The sequence below is a fragment of the Thermobia domestica genome, chromosome 3 (assembly GCF_964235325.1).
Source record: "Thermobia domestica chromosome 3, izTheDome1.hap1.1, whole genome shotgun sequence".
NCBI lineage: Eukaryota > Metazoa > Arthropoda > Insecta > Zygentoma > Lepismatidae > Thermobia > Thermobia domestica.
The window spans coordinates 208,936,188-208,954,446 of record NC_137456.1 but is presented as its reverse complement, the minus strand read 5'-3'; the positions used below and the strand labels follow the sequence as shown (position 1 = coordinate 208,954,446).

General features: G+C 36.7%; 1 protein-coding gene across 1 annotated transcript in view; it reads left to right on the top strand.

Moving 5' to 3' along the window:
• The window catches only part of LOC145682095 (heat shock 70 kDa protein 4L-like), a 196,853-nt gene that overhangs the window by 88,856 nt on the left and 89,738 nt on the right, over positions 1 to 18,259 (top strand). The window lies entirely within an intron of this gene.

Sequence of the window (18,259 nt, the reverse complement as noted above, 5' to 3'; positions counted from 1 at the left end):
AGTTGCATAAGCCAAAGGCACTGAAGGAAATTTGTTGGCATTGTGCAAAAGGACAGCCTTAAAACTAGTTTTCGAAGAGTCAATAAGAAATCTCCACTCTGTACTTATATGTGCATGTCCAAGTGTATCCATCACGGCACAGACATTATTACAATACACTAAATCATTTTCTTGAGAATAATAGTTTTGAAACTCTGTATGAAGGTTTCAAAAAATACACACTTTAGTGTCACGATGGAGCAGATTCCAGCCTTAAGTTTAGAATCAAGAAGTTCTGTCTGTGTCTTGGAGAGTTTTAAATCCCGTACGAGGTCATTTAGTTCACCCGGAGTTATCAGATGGGGATCCAATGTAGATGTGCTTCCTACATAAGTAGGATAATCTTCTTCATTTGGAACTTCAATAGTTGCCTCAAGTACGTAATCCTCATTTACCATAAGATGAGGAGAAGGTACTGGTACAGGTAATTCTGCACTGTATGGAACTGGCCTAATTGCTGATGGCAAATTAGGGTACTGTACTGTGTGGTTAGATTTACTGCTTATTTCTTTTATGTGTGTCATACAAAAGTAGCAGTCTGAAGAATGATCTTTTGGTTCCCTCCTGATCATCGGTACTGCGAAGTTCACTTTTCGTCCACCATTTGCCCACCCAGTCAGACGTTTCACGCAAGTACAACAAATGTAGTGAGGAACCCAGTTCTTATCCTGGTCTCCTACACAGCAACCAAAATATAACTGATACACTTCCTCACAAGTGGAGTAAAACATCGACGTTGTGATTTAAATATCAGCTCCCCACATACATAACAGAAATTGTCCAGTTTATTTACACACTTCCTCGACATCTTGTATCCTGTAAGGTATCACACACACACACACACACACACACACAGGAATCTACACTACATCAAATTCCCACAAAATCCCTCTAGAAATTCCCTCATACAAAAATGGTGACATGGTGTACACATCATTGAAAATGTTTTATTGGAAGTCCAATGAGGTATAAACCGTGGTATATTGTAATTTTCGTGGAAATTATATGTGTTGAAGACCGACCCGACCCCACCCGTGACCCGAATTGACTGACCCGACCCGACAACCCGACCAGAGCTGACCCGATTGGCCCGACCTAAAGTGACCCGAATGAACAACCCGAGGTGACCTAACCCGACAACCGACCCGAGTGACCTGGCCTTACAATCTAACCAGTTTGAGAGAGCTAGAACCTTACAAAACTGCCACCAGAAAAAAAATGCTGACCAATTCGTATGCATAAACCATTGTTTCGGCTTTTTTTATTTGTAGTATAATTATCCACCTCCTCCTCCTCAGTGTTCTGCCATTAATGACAGGCCAGTTTCCGTGAACTAGGTAAGAAGCTTCCATTTTTGCGATTTCCCGCTAATATCTGCCTCGCAACCCAACATAAAGTACCACCCTCCTTATTACAATCTATCAATTGCAACCTTCTTACACACTCTCGCTCTCCTGAATCACCCGCTTTACTACATCTCTCAGAATGCAATCCCTTAGCAAGATCGAAACTTGTGATCCGTCCATTTTTTCGCTTCCTTATATCGTCTAATATTGCTCTCGTCTCTTGCATTTTTTCAGCATTTCCTAATTCGTTTTCCTCTCTACCCTGCTAACCTTCTTTATTTTACTCCACATCCAAATCTCCAAGGTTAAAATTTAGGCAATCAAATTCGAAAGTCAAAATAAAATTTGACTGAGTTCTGAAGACTAAAAGAATAAAAGTTCTGAAGGCAACATTATTTTCTAGTAAGGAATGTATATAGAACTTCTTTTAATATTTTTTGCTATGTAACAAACAAAAATTTCATCACGTTCACATTCCGATTTTTCTATTTAAAAACAGCGTTGCTGTCTGATAGAATCATAAGGAACTAATTGCACTGAAATATCATTTTGTAGGGAATTACCTTTTATTTTTTGTTGATTAATTTATCTAGAAGATATTTGCAACGTTATATAAAATTAGCAAGTATTTTATTGCGGAGAAAGTCAAATCACTACCGCAGCAATAATAATAATAATAATAATAATAATAATAATAATAATAATAATAATAATAATAATAATAATAATAATAATAATAATAATAATAATAATCTGAAGATGACCAAAAAAGTTCTGTCACTTTGTAGAGGTCTGTGTTCAATTGGCCCTCACACCGTGAGTTGAATGCCAATGGATATAAGGTGAAGGTCAGTTGTTGGACGAGACGAGACGAGACAGAATTTTCATGAAGGGGTACGAGATGAGACAGAGCTCTTTCAATAGAAACATATCCACTTTTCGAGACGAGACTACCTTCACGACACATTTTCAAGACGAGAATGCCCCAAACCTGGTCTCGTGAGCAACACTAGTAAGTACATCAAACATACTACTTGGTTGTGGCTGTTCAGATACACCGTGAACGTGCGTAAGGACTGAGTGAACATGGGGCCTTCACAGAGCGTCAAAAGGGCTTGTTTGCTGTACGAGTTCAAATTGCTGCTCCGCGGTGCGGAAGATATGACAGGCCTTTGGTGAGGGGGTCGTGACTACGCGGAGAGTGCAGTGGTATGACGGTTTATGGACGGTGACGAAACACTCGAAGACGCACCACGTGCCGGAAGACAAACATATGTTCAAAATAAAGATCTTCAGGCAGCAATTGAGGCGAAGACAAACATGTGAGGAAGTGGTACTACATTTCAGTGTGAGTGGAGAAACCATTCGGCACCACCACCATCAACTGCAAGTTGGGTTGATGGGTCCTACATGATTTGACTTGGAGCCAGAAAGCAATGCGAGCAGACACCTGTGTTTCTTTTGTGTCTCGTCTGAGGAAGGAGCAATTTCTGGACAGGGTGTTGACATGTGATGGGAAGTGGGTCCGGTACGAAGCTCCACGGCGCCGTCGTTGTTGGTCAGCATCCCATGAACCGGTTCAAGCCCCCACTTTGTTTTCGTTCTGGCGGCGTCCCTAATTGTGTACAAACGAAACTTTTGCCTGCACATTTTTGTACAAACGACGTACAAACGATTGCGACAAGTTGTGATTGAATTGGACATGGTCGGAGGCTACCACTTAGACAGCCCTACTTTGTTTCCGTTCTGGCGGCGCTCCTAACTGTGTACAAACAAACATTTCGCCTGCTCATTTCTGTACAAACGAAGTACAAACGATTGCGACAATTTGGAATTCAATTGGACATGATGGGGGTATTACTTAGAAAGCACCCAACTTTGTTTTCGTTCTGGCGGCGTCCCTAATTGTCTACAAACAAAAATTTAGCCTGCACATTTCTATACAAACGAAATACAAACGATTGCGACAATTTGTGATTCAATTGGACATGGTGGGGGCCTACCAATCAGACAGCCTGCACTTTGTTTTCGTTCTGGCGTCGCCCCAAAGTTTGTTCAAACAAACATTTCGCCTGCACATTTCTGTACAAACGATGCACAAACGAATGCGACAATTTGCGATTGAATTGGACATGGTGCGGATGCTACCACTTAGACAGCCCCCATTTTTTTCTGTTCTGGCGGCGCCCCTAAATGTGTACAAACAAAAGTTTTGCCTGCACAATTTTGTACAAACGAAGTACAAACGATTGCGACAATTGGTGACTGAATAGGACATGTTGGTGGGGGCTACAACTTAGACAGCCCCCAAATTTTTTTCGTTCTGGCGGCGCCCCTAATTGCGTGCGCACATACATTTCGCCTGCACATTTCTGTACAAACGAAGTACAAACGATTGCGACAATTTGTGATTCAATTGGACATGGTGGGGGGTACCACTTAGACAGCCTCCCAGTTTGTTTTCGTTCTGGCGTGGCCCCTAATTTTGTCCAAAAAAACATTTCGCCTGCACATTTCTGTACAAACCATGTAGAAACGATTGCGAAAATTTGTGCTTAAATTGGACATGGTGGCGGGCTACCACTTAGACAGCCTCCCACATTGTTTTCGTTCTGGCGGCGCCCCTAATTGTCTACAAACGAAAATTTTACCTGCACATTTCTGTACAAACGACGTACATAGAAATGCGACAATTTGTGATTGAATTGGGCATGGTAGGGGGCTTCCATGTAGACAGCCCTCCCACTTTGTTTTCGTTATGGCGGCGCCCTTAATTGTGTACAAATAAACATTTTGCCTGCACATTTCTGTACAAACGATGCACAAACGAATGCGACAACTTGTGATTGAATTGGACATGGAGGGGGGGGGGGTACCACTTAGACAGACCACATTTTTTTTTGTTCTGGCGGCGCCTCTAATTGTGTACAAACGAAAATTTCGCCTGCACATTTCTGTACAAACGAAGTACAAACGATTGCGACAATTTGTGATTGAATAAGACATGTTGGTGGGGGGCTACCACTTAGACAGACCCCAATTTTTTCGTTCTGGTGGCGCCCCTAATAGTGTAAAACGAAAATTTTGGCTGCACATTTCTGTACAAACAATGTACAAACGATTGCGATTATTTGTGATTCAATTGGACATGGTGGGGGGCTACTACTTAGACAGCCTCCCACTTTGTTTTCGTTCTGGCGGCGCCCCTAAGTTTGTTCAAACAAAAATTTCGCCTGCATATATATACATTGCTCTCCCTGCTGGTCTAGTGGTTATACCCATTTCCCCTTATAACGTTTTCTCATCTGCAAAATGTTCTGGTAAAAATGTTGGCCCTGCTCATTTTTTTTTTGTTTTTTTTTTAGAGATAACTCAAATGGAAATACAGACAGTGAATGAATGTTAAAATACACATTTCACCCTTGTGCCTCGCAATTTTTCCAGGAAGGTTCTGTACCAGTATTTCATAGTTTACTTTTCTTACAAGTAAATTTATTGATGTCGAAATCTAGTTTCTTGACAAAACTTGGCAGAGAAGTATGGAATATCGAGAAACGAATGTAAGCAAAATTTAAAGCGCTTCCGTCCATAAAACGTCCACAGTGCCCAAAAATCTGATTGTTCAGAATAAGCCATAATAATGTGTTTCAAGTTTGAAAATTTAATTTTATTGGTAAAGCGGATAAAGGGATGAAAAACAAAAACACATTAACCGACACTGGGAGGAAGTAGACATCTATTTGAGGGTGTGAGTATTATGGCCATCTTGTATCTCGCTCGACATTTTTAAATAGGAAGGGGGTCATGTAATATATCAAATTAGGTTAGAATTTTACGAGAAATAGAAGTCTACGTTTCCATAAGCTTATATTTGTAAGACATAATGCAATGCACATTGATATGAATTCATTGGTTCAAAGATTTCTTGAGAGATTTTTGAAAACAATTCAAGTCAGAGAATCCTAATGAGAACATCGTAAGTAGCTACTTATGAAAGGTATAATCAGCTCGAAATCGTTATCGACTGAAGACGAAATGAAATGACGATGAGATGACACAAACCTTAAGAACTATTATTAGGCAATAGAAAAACACAACCAAGCTAATATATTGTTATTTGAAAAACTTCCATTTTGAAAACGTTAGCAATTCTGACAGACTGGAGTGCTTAGGGAATGATACCAACCACAGTATGTTTGCTGTTGTGTTGAAAGATTTTATGCCAAGTTTTGTCTCTATGTATGGAATGGTCAGGCAACCTTTCGATAAAATTTATTTTAGAATGGTTGAAAACGCTGACAATATGGGTGCTTGTGGGTTCACACTGACATAATACAAACTTAGTATGGGTCGCAGTCTAATTATGTCCGCTAATGCTGTAGACTTCATGCGAAAATCTTGAATGTTAACATTGGTTGGCAACACTGCTAAACTGGAGTGCTTGGAAGACGGAGGCACTCACATTATGTTTGCGCTGCCCAGTGCTCCTTGTGTCGCATTTGTTCTATATTCGGTCAATGTGTAATGCTCCACCATTTAGTGTACGCATTACAATCCTGCACCTACATAAATGTGTTAATGTTTTACTCATTGTTCGTTTAAGTTATTATATTTGTCATTAGTTCTTTAAGATGGCGTTATTCTTAATCTACACCAGGAGACTGTGTAACCATAACTTGGAATTTGGTCCGAATCTCTTGAAACTAAATAAGAAAAAGAAGAAAACAATAGACTTAACCACACTGATACAAGACAGTAGGCGGGATTTTCTGAGGATTTTCTCAAGTTTTGAAAATTAATCTTCTGAATAACATGAACCTGTAAGTAATACATTTAGGGGCTCTGCCCCTTTTCTTCGAAACTCCAGGGACAAATATTAAATTCAAAATTCGTGTAAATGTTATCGTTTTAATACTACGTTCAAAATCTATAATATGAAATTCAATTTTCTGAACTGTTCAATCCTGCAACCAAGCAAATTATGATCAAAGGTTTATTGTCATGCATCATTTAGTACGTCTGTAGAAATACATATATTATGGAGTGTAAGATTGCACAAATAATCAATGAAACGAATAATAGACCCTATCATGTGCCGTTTATTAACATGATATATAGTTATAATACAGAAGCTTTGCACTAAAATACCTGGATACCAGTTGCTAACGTCTCATGCCTGAAAGAAAGAACATTTGATTTTGTAACATAGGTAATAATAATCGCAGTATTACAATGATTATTATGAAAATAAAATAAGCTATTAAGAATATTGATGATAAAAATAAGCTATTATTACAAATGAAATATAAATGTGAATGATGGATGAATTAGAATTAATGAATTTTTACGATGATAATGTTTATTAAAAGAATTTTATGATTTTCTACGAAGGCGATTCAGTTTACATGTGTTTATTCATGTATCACATATCAAGGCTAGAAGACAATTCATTCAACTAAATGTCCATGGTATTCTACTCATGAAGCAAGATTATATTGATTACTGGTGCAAGACAAACTTTTATTGTCCAGTCTTAATAATTCTACAGATGACCTAAGGGTCATTCCACATCACCTCATCCACACCCCTGCACCCGACCATCTCAGAATTAAATAAAAACTGGTAGACTGATAGATTGTTGGATCCTGATTCTAACGAGCCCAACGGTTTTGAAATCGGTCCACTGGTTCAAAAGTTATTAGCTTTTGAAATTTAAGCTTAAACTGCAAAAAAGCAGTCGCGAATCGCGTTTTTTGCTTCAAGGTCATAGAGGAAAATGGGTATAACTTCCTTTGTAATAAAGATAGAGCCATGATTCTTTTTTTGATTTTGAACCCATGTAATATACTGTCAGGTAAAAAAAAAAGATTGAGTTGTAATTCCTTCAATGGAATTTATTATGAGTGCTAATGCACAAAAAAAAAGGAGAGTTGAAAAAGACTAACGTTTTTTAATCTTTAAGTTCCCATAACTCATGAGCCCCACTTCCAATTTTTATGAATTTTTTTTAAAAGATAGCTGACAACATGTACAATAATCTCAATGAAAAAAATTGATGGGATCTCTAAAGGAACACACAGAAAAAAATAAAATTCTCTAAATTCAGAATTCCAATCAGAGAAAAGCCAATAGCATACAAAATTCTTACAATTTTTGCTACCAAAACAGCATGTTTGCAATGTGTGTGAAGAAAATGTTAGAACATGTCTTAAAGAGGTTCCATTAGGAGAACTGTTCTCCAGGAATAGGTCCCAAATAAAGAAATATGGTGTTAGAAATTAAGCTTATGGGATGTAAATCAATGCTAGACCACCAGTATTATTAATTCATTATTTAAAGCACAACTATTTTAAAAATTCATATTCAGTAAATTCATCATCATCATCATAGGTATCCTGCTTTTATTGGCAGGTCACTTGCCGCAGCTCTGAAGCTTCCATGCTCCACGGTCCTCCGCTAACCTCTTCGTCTTCGCGTATGATCTTTCTGTTTTTAATATCATCCATTAATTGTAGTCTCCTTCGCCCCCTCCCTCTCTTTCCCACCACTATACCTTCTAGGACGTCCCTCATGATATAATCTCTTCTTAGGCAATGTCCCAACCAGTTTCTCTTCCTAATACTATCTAAAAGTGTTCTTTTCTCACCCACCATTTGTAACACTCTCTCATTCGTTTTCCGCTCGACCCAACTAATTCTTTCCATTCTTCTCCACACCCACATTTCGAAGGCTTCCAGTCGATTTTCGTCACATTTACATAATGTCCACGTTTCCGCCCCATACAGTACAACACCCCACACGAAGCACTTTATGAGTCTTTTTCTCAACTCTTTATTCAAGGTCCCACAAAACACTTTTCTTCCTCCTAAAGGCTTCTTTCGCCATTCCTATCCTTGCTTTTATTTCACGTTCGCACTTCATGTTATTACTAAGAATACTACCCAGATATCGAAAACTATTCACTTGTTCTATTTTCTCCCCTCCTACTTTTATATTTGACACAGGCCCCTTCGTTCCAATCACCTGGCTTTTGTCTTTCTAACATTTATTTTCATCCCATATTACTCTACATACTCTACACACATGCGTTATTTATTACAATGAAGACGGAACTCTCAAACACAAGAATATCTCCATTCTCAGCGATGATTTGGAACATGATGTTCCAATGGTCTTCGAGACACAACGGCTACTCTCAGTGTATATCAGAAATGAACTTCCAAAAGTGGTGGAAGTTGAGTATTTCACAGACGGTTGTGCGGGTCAGTATAAGAACTGCAAATCGTTCTTGAATCTGTGCCATCATGAGGAAGACTTTAATTTGAAAGCAAAGTGGTCATTCTTCGCAGGCAAATCGCCTTGCGATGGCATTGGAGGAACTATCAAGCGTTCTGTCACAAAAGCAAGTCTACAAACGACTGTAACTGGACATATCATGAATACAGCAGCCATGTATGAATACTGTCGAGATCACATAGAAGGTGTTCTGTTTTATTACGTAGCAAAATAAGATATGCCTCCCATTCGAGAAAAACTGAAGAAGCGATTCACGGCAGCAAGAACAATTCCTGGCACTAGAAGTCTGCACTATTTTCAACACATTTCAGAGATGAAGATAGGTGCTAAAATGTTAAGCAGTGATGAGAATTTCAGTGTTACATCCAGTTTTACATTGTCAGTAGACCTTCCTATGCCAATAGTGTCAGTGAATAGCTATTACGCATGTGTTTATATGGATAATTGGTTTATTGGAATCATAACAAAAGTTCAGGAAGATGAAGGAGATGCTGATGTCCTGTTCATGCACCCTCATGGGCCATCTCCTTCTTTTTACTGGCCGTCAAATACGGACTCATGGCCTGTACCTTTCACCAACACATTAACACCTGTGGATATCACTACCACTACAGGAAGAACATATAAGCTGTCAGATACTTCCAGTAAATTAGTGGCAAAAAAATGGGCAGAATATGTGCAAAGGCATTAGAGTGTAAGTAGCCTACACTTTGAACTTTTTTTTTTTTTTTTTTTTTTAGCAACATTTATGTATGTGTGTTACAAGTTTCTTGCAGTGTGATGTGTAAGTAGTGCACATTGCTAAGAACATTTAGTACTATTTTTAATGCATTATTAACAAGCAATGTAGTATTTAGGTCTATTTTACGTTAACTAACTAGGCCTATATTCATCTCATTATCAAAAAATAATGAATTTTTAGTTTTTATTTTTTCTGTGTGTTCCTTTAAAGATCCCATCAATTTTTTTCATTGGGATTATTGTAGATGTTGTCAGCTATCTTTTAAAAAAAAATCATAAAAATTGGAAGTGGGGCTCATGAGTTATGGGAACTTAAAGATTAAAAAACGTTAGTCTTTTTCAACTCTCCTTTTTTTGTGCATTAGCACTCATAATAAATTCCATTGAAGGAATTACAACTCAATCTTTTTTTTACCTGAAAGTATATTACATGGGTTCAAAATCAAAAAAAGAATCATGGCTCTATCTTTATTACAAAGGAAGTTATACCCATTTTCCTCTATGACCTTGAAGCAAAAAACGCGATTCGCGACTGCTTTTTTGCAGTTTAAGCTTAAATTTCAAAAGCTAATAACTTTTGAACCAGTGGACCGATTTCAAAACCGTTGGGCTCGTTGGAATCAGGATCCAACAATCTATCAGTCTACCAATTTTCATTCAATTCTGAGATGGTCGGGTGCAGAATGCCTGTTTCTGTGGATGATTTGATATGGAATGACCCCTAACTAAACTAAATCTAACCCATGGTTTATGTTTTCTTCATTGCTGCTCATTTATTAATAAATCTTGTATATAATTATCTTTTCATGCTCTATATTGTCTTTGCATGATTATTGATTTATCACAATTTTGTTTAATACTATCCTACTCTCTCAGGAATTGATTTATTCGTATTGGAATAATATTACTCAGAAAATTATTTGTTAAATTGAATATTGAAATTAAACATAAATTATTATATACTCCTTGCTGCTGCTGTTCGCGTCAATATATATATATATATATCTAAAATTAAACACAATTTCCATCTATTACGTCACGGTAATACTCAGTTAACCGACCGGGCGTTGTAATTATGTGGTTTCCATCATGCCAGCCTATTATTCAACGGACTTGGAATGCGTTATCTGTTTTGAGGACATACCTCAATGGCGACCATGGGCCTACAGTTCCACGACGCCTGCCATGTGGCCCGTCGCGGGACTGTATCAAAAATGCATTTGTTCCGCAATAAGAAGAAAAACGTAAGCACGGGCCATTACAAATGGCACGCACGCCATTTGCAACATTATGATGTTTACGTTTAGTTGGCAACATTGACAAAATAGAATGGTTGAAAGATGGTAACACTCAACGTCTTTTTGCTATAGTGTCGTGTGATATTTCAGTCAAGCTTGCTGTATAAACGTCTCATCGTACGGAACCTGGTGTAGAACTTCCCATTTTCACAATTGGTTGGCAACACTGACAAACTGGGATACTTGGGAGAGGAATATGTCCGCAGCATATTTTCTCCAATGACGAATGATGTTTATGCCACGTTTCATGGATATACATCCAGCGGTACAGAAACAATTTTCCACTCTGTATTTACAGATTGTTGGCAACACTGACCTAATGGGTACGTCTGGGTGCAAAGTGATATTATCAAACCATTGCTCGAGTGACGTTCTAGCAGTGAGTCAAAAAGGAACATGATAGGCACAGGCACTTACATTTTTATTCTATCGAATATGCCATGCATCGGGTGATAAACACCAACAAACCGACCCCTTGTAGGGCCAAGTTGCGGTTTTGCCCGTGATTTGAAAACGGTTTCATACTTTTCTCGTGGCAAGAGCTTTCAGACAATATATAGGTTTTCCCCAGGTACTTGGTCCCGGTATGGTATCATCTCTACTTAGTGGGGTGTTCAAAACAAAAGAGGGTGTGCACCCAGAATAATGATATACATTTTTACACAAACTCAAAGAAAACAATATTTTTATGGCAAAGGGTGTGTAAGGAAATTTGAGAAATATTAGAGGTGTTGCGGGTGTGCAGAATACTCAATGGACATATCTATTTTTACAACTGAAGTTGTAAACGTATAAAAAATAAAGAAATTACTCCAGCATTAAATTCAGAAAATATGAACTTATACCCGGAAACTGAATACAAACTATTCATTTCCTTGCTAGGGAGAGGCCATACCTTCCTTTATGGAGTCCATGGATGTACCTGTATTGCAATATGTTGGTATGTGTACTTGACAACCGAGAGTAGCGGAACCATCTTAATGGTAGGTCTACCATAGCCATTTGTTTGGGGGTCCCGCGAGCAGTATGGCATGTATTAATTATATGCATTAGGAGCAAAATTTAGTCATAAGGACCACAACACACTTGTTTGCTCTGGGACTTAATATGATGTTAAAACAGCAGTGAAGAGTACAGTAGATTAGACTGGACAGCAGAGTAGGCGGCACTAGCGCGGGGCCCAATTAAGCGCGGAGCCGATTTGGAGCAATCGGCCCAATCGGCTTACGGCCGGCCCTGCATACGTTTCCTTCTAAAGTGGTAATTTTTATATATTGTTTCTGGACGTAAAATAGCTTAAATAATGTCCGGCAAAATCTAAACGTCCGGAATCCGTAAGGATTCCGTGAATGGAATATATTCCTTTCCTCTTATAATTACGTTTGATGCATGTCATAGAGGGAACTTTATACCAAATTCTGAATTAGCACAAACATATGGCGATAGCAGTCTGTAATGTCGATTCTCAGGTGCGGATTCTATTGTACGAGTATAATGCGGAGGCTTTAAATTAATATCTGATGTGCTTTATGTTGCCAACGGAGATCATCTATGAGATATTCTGCGACGAAGATTATTAATTATAATTGATATAAATATTTGATGGAGTGAATAATTGAATAAAGATATGAAATAATATTGTTAGATAATTATATATTGAGTAAATGATGATTCTCCTTAGGCAATTGATAACCAATGACGAATATAAACATGATTAGTATGTCACGCATTTTCTTAAGTGTATCTTCAGCGCCCCACCTATTATTATTTAATCGTAATTCGTATTAGAAACTGCATACGCCCCTTAACCTATTTGAAGCTAAATAAAAAGTGAGCCGTTGTGTCAAAAGTTGGTTGAAGCATTTTATTTTCATCTTTAGTTGATTTGCAACCATAAGTATTCCTGATATGTTTAATGGTTTGTGTTTTCTTCTCCTGGTGTGGCTTTCCTGTGTGGGGTAACGTATCTGCAATCTACAGTCCGATGCTTGCAGCTGATGAAAGTAATCACTTTGTGATCTGACATATCATCAGCCGATAAATATGAGCACTCCTTAAAGAGTAGCATTACAATTGTAACCTTGATTCCTGTTTTTATTTATTCATCTCAATGGAAAGAATGTACTACATCACACACACTGCTTTAGACAAGGAGAGGTGAAGGAGGGGAGGAGTTGGATGAATACTAGAAGCAACTAGTCGACTGAGAAATGTATTTCTGGATGCATAAGAAAACGGGGCAAGAGTTTGTTATAATTTCAACTTAAAATTTGTGTGCCGATTTCTATGCCCCGAACTGTACCGAGCCATGTGTGACGGTATCGAGTTCGATTCCAATAGGTCACTCTGAAAGGCCTATCCGTGTTCGATTGCCGGTGGGAGCTCATATGGTTCAGATTCCATGTTAATCAGTAGGTCCACGTCTCATATAGCCTCGCTGCTGAACGAAACGTAAAACTAAAAAAAAAATCAAATCAAATCTGAAAGGCCTATATGTAACAGGTTTAAGTGGGACTAATGCGGTTCACAAATAAAAATGAATAATGCATGGAATCGTATTTAGCCGGTTTGAGTCAGCGGTTATATCAATGGCAGCAAAAACAAGGATTTGGGATCAACCATTGTATCAAGAGAATACATCTCTTATCCTTTTACAGGTGTTTACCTTTTCTCCAGCTTCAACAAGCTCCGCAACCACAAGTTAGTGCAACCAATACTGCATAAAATTGCAGGAGCGGTTGTCTATGAGAAATGGAGTTACTTCTTCGGAGATTACTCACAAGAATCAGCAATTTTCTAACACCCTCCTCCCAGAAATCAGAGAAATTTATACTTATACGTACTCATATATTTTGGAGATCAGATGTAATAATCAATTACACAATATTACATCGGCGTGCTTCGTCTTAGTTTAAATACCTAATGAGAAGCGGAAACGATAGTAGTTTTTATTATCCATATTTTATTCACTGATGTAAGAATGCACTCATCAATATCACAGCTAACACACCTATATAAAGAAGAAATTATGCGGTGCATTGATGGTCTTTGTCTTTGTCCCTACACAATTGCATCGCGCAAGAAAATTAATGATATGCGAATAATTTGTAAAGTGTCACTAGACATGAAAATATTGAAGTTTTAAATATTAGTGGGCACATTTTGACATAATTTTTCTTTTAATGTATTATTGTTCACCAGGAAGTTTTTTTTTTTCATTGAGAGAGCGGCAAAAATTTACCAGAACATAATATCACGTGTGTCTGCAACGATAGCTTTCACACAGAAGGTGTCGCGTTCCGTCCACTAACTGCATAATAAACAGAAGACTTTTGCTTCTAAAAGCTTCGAGGTAAATTTTAATCTCGTAAGATTTAGAAAAGCACATTTAGACAGCATGCAAGAAACTTCATTAGTACTGTTGAAACATGTAAAGAATTATTTGTGCTAGTGAATATCGAACAACACTATTTCTCTGGTTTGTGTTGCACTGATAGTTTTGCACTTATAATCTAGTTTGAGATTATGCTGTATCACAAGTCAATATTAGATCATCTACTTTCTTTGTCTTCTACGACGTTGATTCATCATCGCTATTTTCACCATTTCACTTAGACAAAATGCTAGGCTTTTGTTTCCCTTCTCTCGCATTATTTTGATGCTCCAAAAAGATGTCTAATGAGCAGTCCCGTAGGTAAAATTGGAATCTATACATTTAAAGAAGTATCTTCCAGGATACATTCTGGAACGCAGTGAGAACGCACAATAGAACCAATTACTTCAGGCGGAATACTAACTATGACTGAGACACTATATATCACATCCTGCTATGAATAAAGAAAGTATTTCATTCTTGTACACTTTGATCACATTATAAATCGTTGTGGTTCACTATGTAATATTGTAAAGATGATAACGAGGTGGGTTTTGTTAGCGAGTAAGAAGGCTATTGTTATGGAACTGGTATAATAAACAGAGTGAATGAGTGTGTTGAGTATCGGACAGTAGAAACGCGTTACAGAACACTGGACGATACGGTGGTCAATTGAATCTTCTTTTCTACAATATTACAAACAGGAGGTGAGCTGCTGCTGTTTGTGTTGCTGGATGGGAGTCTAAACAGTATGAAGACGAAGCCGAGAATATAAAAATGAAGTTTTCTTGTTCAATTTTGAGGAACTTCCCATTTTCTGGAGGTGGGAAGAGGTTCTATTTGCCAATAATAAATCCCAGGTCCTAATTGTTGTTGTTTGTAGGTGTGCCGTTCTGTAGCAACAGCTCGGAGAAGGCAGATGCTGGGAGACGGAGATTGGAAGGCATGCTGTGTTCTGTTGCATATCTACTAAGGATATTACTGACTTCGTTCCCTGGAATAGTACAGTGAAATGGCGTATGCATTGGCGTAGCAACTTGATTCTTATTGTCTAGTATTCGAAGCTCTTGATGAATATTAATGTGTAGCATGTATTTACAGACGTCCATGGGTTGCTACATATTCCTTGTAGAGCACAACGCTGTCAGTGCAAATGCTAACTATAGGTAGTTTCCGTTGAAGTGCGACTTTCAATCTTATGCGAATTGAGAGGTTTCCGCCAGCTAAATTGATGTATTCGCGAGAAGTCTGTGAGTTTTTGCGTAGTTGATTGCAGGTGTGTATATATATTGCTACTCTAACCATAGGCCCATCATCAGTATGCTGTTTGCAAGCATTCGTGTAGATATAAATAGTGTTTGGGTGGTGAGATTGGATGTGGTGTTTCCAGCGATGGAGCACTATCTAAGGCTGAGTGGGGTGAAGACGTTTGAAAGACTACCGGTTGCTCAAGTTTAGGGGATTTTATAAGTGTTATATACTGCTCGGTATAACACGGTAGTTTCGGTCCTCGGTCCTCTTATTTTCTCTTTCGTATACTTTTCATGGCTACTAAATTCGACAGAAACATGAGCATAGAAACATTGAAGAGGGTTAGTATTGACCACGCTCTTTCGAGGGACTAAAATCTCCATCTTACGATCATCAGCCTAACTCTTCAGACCTTTCGACTATAGCACAATGCTTTAACAATTTGCCACCGCACCCCAAACTGTTATTGAAGTTTCTGTGTTTGTGCCACTGTCGAGTTCGGTAAAATTCATAAACGTAAGTTAAGAAAGATTTGAATACGTTTTTAAAAGAAATAACATTCCTACTTTAATTGATATCGGAAATATTATAATTGCTATTCTTTGAATGCTTCGGGATATATGATCGAACTACATTTCGAATATATATTATAAAACATAGTATTTTTATTTACATAAAATCTATTTAGGCTTGTCCTAATAATACTAAAGTTATCTTGAGCAATATTATCAAACACCATTGATTAACTTAGTTAACATATGGAAGGCTCGTCATTATATGAATTAGTGTTTATATTTCACGTCTCGGAGGGTTTAGTTTTTGGAGGAGATGAAGAGCTGGTGAACTTCTTAAATACATAACACGTGTGTATTGAGTAATAAGGCTTTGGTATGAATCGACTGAAATTGTATATAAGATTTTGTTCTGAAACTACTGTAACAGACGGCTAAAATTACATTAAGATTTTGGAGTAAAGGAATATATATATATATATATATATATATATATATATATATATATATATATATATATATATATGCAGAGAAATAGAGAGAGAGAGAGATCAAATGCCTTGTAGTAGATGATGATTTTGAAATCTTATATACAAGTTTTAAGAGCTACTGTTACATTTTGATCATAAATTATATATTAACTTTAAGAATGCTCATGCTCTATTAATGACACAAAATCATATAGAACTATCATCTTTAGACCAGGAATTAGGCACAAGTAGATTTTACTTTGCAACTTTTCATTTGGCACTTCACATTTGCATTTTTATTCAAAGTTTTGTATTTTCAAGATTTCAGTTTAGCTCAAGATTTTAGTTTGAGTTTTGCAATTTTTTAGCTTTCGGTTTTGTATATTTTAGATTTTAGTTTCGCAGTCCAATTTTTAGCTTTGTATTTCTAGTTTTAGTTTCCCGATTTTGGAATTTTGGTATTGCATTTAAACTTACAGGTTTGCATTTTTAGATTTCATTCTTGTATTTTTTCCAAATTTACAATTTAAGTTTTCAATTTGCACGTTTAGATTTCAGTCTTAATTTTTAGTTTTAATTCTTACATATTTTTTGTTTTGTTTTGCATTGTTATTTTAGAGTTTAATTTATAGTTTTCATCTGTATTTTTTGTTTCATTTTCACATTTTAGTTATTGTTTTGAATTTATGTATATTTTTACATTTTATTTTTCTTTTTTTCTTTTCCGCATTTATAGTTTCAATCACCATTTTTTGAGTTTTCAGTTTCGCATTTCAAATTGTACTCATAAAACTACTTCACATTTTACACAATAATTTATACTACTTTGTTTTGGCATTTGCATTTTTTTAAGTTCAAATCTCTCAATGCAATTAATTTCTAATAAACATTATCATAAGATAAAGCTCAACAACTTAAAATAACAGAATAAGCTGTATTAGTTTCAAGATGAAAATTTTTTATTTTACATTGTATACGCAAGTAATACAACGGTGATTACAATGTTAAGCAATTTACTGTATATTTTTTGTTTATTACATTGTCACCAACATTTCGGCCGGGCGAATTTTGGCACAAGTTCGTCGTTATTTATACTGCTCAATTATTTTTCCTTTAGCAAGATAATTTTTTATAGTTTTCCTCTTTTTCGTAATTCTCTCTTCTAAGAGACTCTAAATTGAAAAAGCATCAGAGAAATTAGTGCCATTTATCAAGATTCAAGAAAAATATTTGAGATAAAATTTACTTATTATTCGTATAATCTGAATCTGCAATAAAAGATGGATGTTTCTTTTTAAGCTTTCAAATTTCCCTCCCATTCCACTCTCAGGAGGCGAGAACAGGCCAATTTTAAAACAATGATTTTCCCTACAAAACATTAAAGTTTTATTTCGAACTTTTTTCCAGGCCGACATTTAATTTTCCAGATATATTACAATTTCAATTTTAAAACCTCTTTCCTTTTCTATTCAAAATATGATTCAGTCTATATCTTCGATACGATTGATTCTACAAAAAACTGTAGAAAAACCTTTGTGGTGTAGAATTTTATAAACTACAATTTAAACCATGATCGTTTTCTTCGAAAAACGTAATTTTTGGTGTAATTGCTAAAGATTAGAATTCCACTCTTCTTCCTAAAAACACAATTCAAGGGTACTTTTGAACATATGGTGAGAACATGAAAATAAATGTCTCCACAAAAATCTACTTTATTCGGAAGTTTTACAAACCTTTGCCGTTTTTCGTCTTATTTTCCTGTACTGTGAGTAGAGGAAGAAGGAAAGAAAGCTGCGAGAAGCACCACCGTGTAACTTATTGTGTGTCAAGTCAACCAAATTAGTGCTTTATAACATCATTAAAACGATTATTACACCTACTTTATTTTGGTTGGTATTGACTTCATTTTTTTTTATAGATTTAATGATAAATT